Here is a 7,686-nt window from a genome sequence, read left to right on the forward strand (position 1 = left end):
TATTGTAAAACGCGATGAATCCTTCTCTCTGATTTTTTTCTCCCCGAAAGTGAATATATGGAGTTGGGGTTGAGGTCGGTGGAGTCCCATGGGGCCCACAAGGCAGGGGCGCGCCCCAGGGGGGGCGCGCCCTGCACCCTCATGGACACGGTTTTGGCCCCTGATGGCGATTCTTTCGCTAGTATTTTTCATAAATTCCAAAACGTGTCTCTGTAGATTTTCAGGTCATTTCGAGAACTATTATTTCTGCACAAAAATAACACCATGGCAGTTCTGCTAAAGACAGTGTCAGTCCAGGTTAGTTCCATTCAAATCATGCAAGTTAGAGTCCAAAACAAGGGCAAATATGTTTGGAAAGGTAGATACGTTGGAGACGTATCACGCCCCAAGTAAGAGGATTCCTACTTGGGCGCCACACCAATTCGGCCTTCCCCCCTTTCATATCATCCGGAGGGGGAAGGAAGGAGAAGGGAGGAGGGAGAAGGGAAGGAAGGGGGAGGCCGAATCCCTCCCCTTCCTTCTCTCTTCCCCCTCTTTCCTTCTCCTATTCGGCCTATATGGGGGCGCACCAGCCCCTTAGGGGCTGGTATGTCCCCCTCTTGGCCCATTAGACCCATATAGTTGTTGGGGGATGCCTGGAACCCCTTCCGGTGACCCGATATGTACCTGGTACCCCCGGAACACTTCTGGTGTCCGAATATCATCGTCCTACATATGAATCTTTACATCTCGACAATTTCGAGACTCCTCGTCATGTCCGTGATCTCATCCGGGACTCCGAACAACATCTGGTCACCAAATCACATAACTCATATAATACAAAATCGTTATCAAACGTTAAGCGTGCGGACCCTACGGGTTCGAGAACTATATAGACATGACCGAGACACCTCTTCGGTCAATAACCAACAGCGGAACCTGGATGCTCATATTGGTTCCCACATATTCTACGAAGATCTTTATCATCCGTACCATAATGACAACATACGTTATTCCCTTTTTCATCGGTATGTTACTTGCCAGAGATTCGATCGTCGGTATCTCCATACCTAGTTCAATCTCGTTACCGGCAAGTCTCTTTACTCGTACCGTAATATATCATCCCATAACTAACTCATTAGTCACATTGCTTGCAAGGCTTACTATGATGTGCATTACCGAGAGGGCCAAGTGATACCTCTCCGATACTCGGAGTGACAAATCCCAATCTCGATCTATGCCAACCCAACAAACACCTTTGGAGATACCTGTAGACACTACTGCAGGATGCTGCTAACAGGACACTACGATCTGAGACCCTTCGAGAAACTGTGTGCGATGCCATAATAGCAAACGGTGCTATATGAAAACCGTCAAAAAAGGTGAAAATGTTTGCGATGGAGGATGCATCAAACGCGGTTCAGATTTTAGTTGTGTGTGCGATCCAAGGCATACAGTTCAGTCCAATGAACTGTTTGCGATGAGGCGGAACAAAAGAAACGGGAAGCCTGATGAAGGCGTGTGCGATATAGAGCATACGGTTCACTCGGATGAACTATTTGTGATTAGGCAACACAAAAGAAACTGGCAGCCAGATGAAAGTGTGTGCGATATACAGCATATGCTTCACTTGGATGAATTGTTTGTGATTAGGCAACACAAAAGAAATGGTCAGCCAGATCTAGGTGTGTGTGATTGAGGGCATACGCTTAAAAAGGATTAACTGTTTGCGATTAGGCAACAGAAAAGAAATGGGTAAGCCAGATCAAAGTGTCTGTGATTAGCCACAACAAACTGAAACAGTTAGATAGATCAATGTGTGTGCGCTAGACGGGCACACCTATTCTAATTAAAAGACGTGTGTTGACATTGCCTATTACGGTGCACCCTATGGTGCAAACGCCACGTACGCGGCTGGGAAGGCGTACGTGCCCACGTTATGCCTTCCAGGAATAGTGCCACACTTATAACCGTCAGTAAATTTTGAGCATGCGTCCCGTCACATTCCAAATTGCAAACCTGTTCACACTGATCAAAACCTAAAGGGTTTCCCACTTAGGAGCGTATTACTACGCCTTTATAAATACTACTACTCCAAGATGACTGCACATTCCTCCTCAACTCCTCATCCACAAAAAGTCAAAAACAAACAAGCCATTCATCATCGTTCCCTTGTGTCCGCCATGGCCAGCGTGAGTTCTGGGTCGAGAGATTGCGACCAGGGAGAGGCGAGCCTGGAAGCGGGAGCACGAGAGATGTCTCGCCTCACTGCGATAGGAGCCAACATGTCCCGCCGCACGGCTGTAGCAGCAGAGAGGTCCCATCGCACCGCCGAAGCAGCACAGAGGACCCGTCGCACCGTCGATGCAGCAGACTGGTCCAGCCGCGCTGCAGAAGCAGAAGAGATGTCCCGCCGTGCCGCGAATGCAGTAGAGATGTCCTCCCTTGCCGTGGCGGCTTGGGAAAATGCCTCGCGGGCAGGCGAGGACTCTTGCAGGCGCATGCGTGCCCTCATCCATAGGCAGATGGATCAGATCTCCAGGTGGGCGAGGTTGCAGTATGACCTGCAAGCCTCGTTTGAATAGTCTACCAATGTCATCCGGCAACTAAATGAGAGCAATGCAAAGCTTCGGGCCGAGCGCGACCTGCTGAGGGCGAAAATCATCGGAAGTGCGGAGAAGCAGGAGCAGACCACTGCCTTGTTGAAGAGGACCGGCGTCATCGTCGAGAAATTTATGGACGAGAATAACAAGCTACGCATCGAGCGCAGAAGGGTGGTGGAGGAATCCGTGGATGCTCTCAAGTAGCATCTAGAGGAAAAGAAAGAGCTCGTCACTGCTCGCCGCGGAGAATAGTTCCCGCGGCCTGCAGCAATGCATCAAGAAAGTAGAGCTCAGCGAGCTAGATCGTTGTCTTCCTTCTTCTTTGGCCCTCGTGTATTTCGAGCGTTGCCTCATGTGGCTTTTTTAATTATGTTTCTAAATATTTAAGACAATTATTATCCACTGTCATCGTTCTTATATTCATCATGCTTGCTATAAGTCGCAGTTGATGCTATATAGGTCCGTCGGATTGTACATCAAGATCCGTGCAAAACTTTCTTTTCAGATTTTCATTTTTCACTCTTAAATCTCAGTCCAATGAGACATAGCCACGCCATAGAACAGGTGCTCGGGCGCCATTAATGGAGACGTTGGGAGGGAGGTGCGCGGCGGGTAGCGGTCAAAGGGCTCACCTCCCGATGAGCACACGCAGGGGTCTGACCGCACGCCTCCCTTACTCAAGTAGCTACCCCGCACGACACCTCCGAGCCGGTAAAAAAGGGGACGTGTGGCCGCACGTAATTGCTAAGTCGAACGCCCACGGTTTCAATAATACTTGTGTTTCCGATTTGTAACGTGGCTGCACTTGTTCCAAAATGACTTTGTTGATTGTTAATGTGTGGGCCTTCGCAAATCGGATAGAAAAATTACCATAGCATGTTGGTACCATGTCATGAGACCATGCCAAGTTTCATGATTTTCAGGCATGTCTTGGAATTACAGGAATTAAAAAACCAAGTTTCTCAATCTTTCTAGCCGAGCCACGACGCCCAAATGTTTGAATTTCACTCACATCTCTTGCATGGGACCTAGAAATTCACCCAAGGACACACACGTGATTTTTCAACCAACTTTGGTGCACTGGAGCATGTGCTTGTAATTCAAATATGAATTATGGACATTAAATGCCCAGAAACTCAATTAATGTATAAAAAAGGCCAAACGAACCCAGAATAATTCCAAAATTTAGCACATTACTTCTATTTGGTTTAATCTGGCTTTGTATAAAAAATAAGGCAGGAGAAGGCAGTGTACGTATGTCGTTTCGCACACGGAGGTGACACATTCCCTCTCGGAAACACGAGCCTTCTTGAGGGAAGCTCCGGTTTGCAAGAAGCTTACACCAAAGCTTGTCCCAATTCGGCCAAAAATATTACCGTAGCATGTTGGTGCCATGTCATGACACCATGCCAAGTTTCGTGATTTTCAGGCATGTTTTGGAATTACAGGAATTGAAAAACCAAGTTTCTCAATATTTCCGGCCGAGCCACGACGCCGAGATGTTTGAATTTCACTCCCATCTCTTGCATGGGACCTAGAAATTCTCCCAAGGACACACATGTGATTTTTCAAACAACTTTAGTGCATGGAAGCATGTGCTTGTAGTTCAAATTTGAATTATGCACATTAAATGCCCAAAAACTCAATTACTGTATAAAAAGGCGAAACGAGCCCGGAATAATTCCAAAATTTAGCACGGTACTTCTATTTGGTCTAATCTGGCTGCGTAAAAAAATAAGGTGGGAGAAGGCAGTGTACATATGTCGTTTGGCACACGGAGGTGACATGTTCCCTCTCGGAATCATGAGCCTTCTTGAGGGCAGCTCCGATTTGCAAGAAGCTTACACCAAAGCTTGTCCCAATTCGGCCAAAAAAATTACCGTAGCATGTTGGTGCCATGTCATGACACCATGCCAGGTTTCATGATTTTCAAGCATGTTTTGGAATTACAGGAATTAAAAAACCAAGTTTCGCAATCTTTCTAGCCGAGCCACGACGCCCAGATGTTTGAATTTCACACCCATCTCTTGCATGGGACCTAGAAATTAACGCAAGGACACACATGTGATTTTTCAAACAACTTTGGTGCACTGGAGCATGTGCTTCTATTCAAATTTGAATTATGCACATTAAATGCCCAAAAACTCAATTAGTGTATAAAAAAGGAGAAACAAGCCCGGAATAATTCCAAAAATTAGCACTGTACTTCTATTTGGTCTAATCTGGCTGTGTAAAAAAATAAGGCGGGAGAAGGCAGTGTACATATATCGTTTCGCACACGGAGGTGACACGTTCCCTCTCGGAACCACGAGCCTTCTCGAGGGAAGCTCCGGTTTGCAAGAAGCTTACACCAAAGCTTGTCCTAATTCAGCCAAAAAAATTACTGCAGCATGTTGGTGCCATGTCATGACACCATGCCAAGTTTCATCATTTTTAGGCGTGTTTTGGAATTACAGGAATTAAAAAAGCAAGTTTCTCAATCTTTCCAGTCGAGCCACGACGCCCAGATGTTTGAATTTCACTCCAATCTCTTGCATGGGACATAGAAATTCACCCAAGGACACACATGTGATTTTTCAAACAACTTTCGTGCACTGGAGCTTGTGCTTGTAGTTCAACTTTGAATTATGCACACTAAATGCCCAGAAACTCAATTAATGTATAAAGATGGCGAAACGAGCCCGGAATAATTCCAAATTTTAGCACGGTACTTCTATTTGGTATAATCTGGATGTGCAAAAAGATTAAGGCAGGAGAAGGCAGTGCCCGTATGTCGTTTCGCACACGGAGGTGACACATTCCCTCTCGGAACCACGAGCCTTCTTGAGGGAAGCTCCGGTTTGCAAGAAGCTTGCACTAAAGCTTGTCCCAATTCGGCCAAAAAAATTACCACAGCATGTTGGTGCCATGTCATGACACCATGCCAAGTTTCAGGATTTTCAGGTGTGTTTTGGAATTACAGGAGTTAAAAAACTAAGTTTCTCAATCTTTCTGGCCAGATGTTTGAATTTCACTCCAATCTCTTGCATGTGACCTAGAAATTCACCCGAGGACACACATGTGATTTTTCAAACAACTATGGTGCACTGGAGCACGTGCTTGTAGTTCAAATTTGAATTATGCACATTAAATGCCAAGAAACTCAATTAATGTATAAAAAAGGCCACAAACACGGAATAATTCCAAAATTTACCACGATACTTCTATTTGGTCTAATCTGCCTATGTAAAAAAATTAAGGCGGGAGAAGGCAGTGTACATATGTCGTATCGCACACGGAGGTGACACGTTCCCTCTCGGAACCAGGAGCCTTCTTAAGGGAAGCTCCGGTTTGCAAGAAGCTTACACCAAAGCTTGTCCCAATTCGGCCAAAAAATTTACTGCAGCATGTAGGTGCCATGTCATGACACCATGCCAAGTTTCATGATTTTCAACTGTGTTTTGGATTTACAAGAATTAAAAAACCAAGTTTCTCAATGATTCCGGCTGAGCCACGACACCCAGATGTTTGAATTTTATTCCCATTTCTTGCATGGGACCTATAAATTCACCCAAAGACACACATGTGATTTTTCAGCAAACTTTGGTGCGTTGGAGCATGTGCTTGTAGTTCAAATTTGAAATATGCACATTAAATGCCTAGAAACTCAATTAATGCATAAAAATGCCAAACGAACCCGGAATAATTCCAAATTTAAACACGACAGTCATGTACTAGTTGCATGTTCACTGTACGGAAATGTTCTAGCAATTAAAACACCATCCTTTCCCTATGTAGCACCATTTTGTCTTTCAAAACATAACGAAAAAATCAGGTATACCACAAATAGTTTACTAGAAAGAATCGTGTGGTATGCGATATAGAATATCTTGGCGCACCGTCTTGTCTGGCTTACGCGGGAAGCTTCGTCGTCTATAGTCCACCGCCCCCGCTTGAACCACACTTGCGCGCCAGTTTCTTGCGGCACTGAGCGAAATTTTTTGCCACCGCGGAAATAGCTATCTCCCCACCCCCTCCCTCCTACCAAAAGCCACATTTCCACTGTTCCTCCTTGCTTTCCAAGTTCAAACTTTCACTGCTGCTTACAGGGGCGGACCCACGTTGGGCCATCCGGTGTCACAGGACACCGGGTAATTTTGTTGCATACCTTGTATACGCAACCTCTGTGTCGCCATGACACCGGTAAATTCCTGCATGGACACCGGTAAAATTCCTGGATCTGGAGCAATGAGCTAGTGACGGGGACGCACCCCAGGCCCATCTAATGGCCCATGCGGCCAGGGACGTGAACTCATGCACGACATGCCCATTCTCTCTGGAAAAAAAGACGCATCACATGCCCTAGGGCTATGCCATCTGATCAATCATAGCGGTATAGCGCTACATGTGCGGGTGCGCCAACTTCTTGGCCGCCGCCTCCTGCAAACAGCAGACGACCCACGCTTGTTCTTCACAGCGCTGCCTACTCGCGCGCTAAACATCTAATCAGCGTCGCGGTCTACCGACTCCTTCACCCACTCGTAGATCACAGAAGAACTAGAGAGGTAAATTGATTATTTCTCCCAAGAGTATGTCTCTATTTTGTCTAGTTGTGCTTTCTAAATTGTACGCATAGGGTTTATCATTTTAGGAGTGTTTAGTTGGGAATTGGAATACCACGTCTTGTCAATTTATGGGAGCAATTTACATATGTTTGGGTCATTCCTTGACGGCTAGACGCACAACAACAAGGTTAAACTCTATAATTAGTTAATCACACAATTCAATCATTATGTTTTATTAGTCAATTTAATTCTAGCCCGTGGAAATATAAATGATTTTACATCGTACATTTGTTCTAACATGATGGAAAATTTTCAGATATGAGCTGCTTATTATTGAATGTCACTTCTGGACTTTCACAAAGAAAAGACATGATTAGATATTAATAAAAAAACAAGTGCCCATGTATTTTTTTTAACAAAAGTAGGGTTTTATTTAATTGAATAACATTTATATTTTCTATGAGGAGGGATACAATATCATTCAGAGGCTCCTGAAACCAGTCATAAGTTGTAGAGAACTTAGCTACCCTCGCAAGCTCATTAGCAACAATAATTGATTC

This window comes from Triticum aestivum, chromosome 4A (assembly GCF_018294505.1).
Source record: "Triticum aestivum cultivar Chinese Spring chromosome 4A, IWGSC CS RefSeq v2.1, whole genome shotgun sequence".
NCBI lineage: Eukaryota > Viridiplantae > Streptophyta > Magnoliopsida > Poales > Poaceae > Triticum > Triticum aestivum.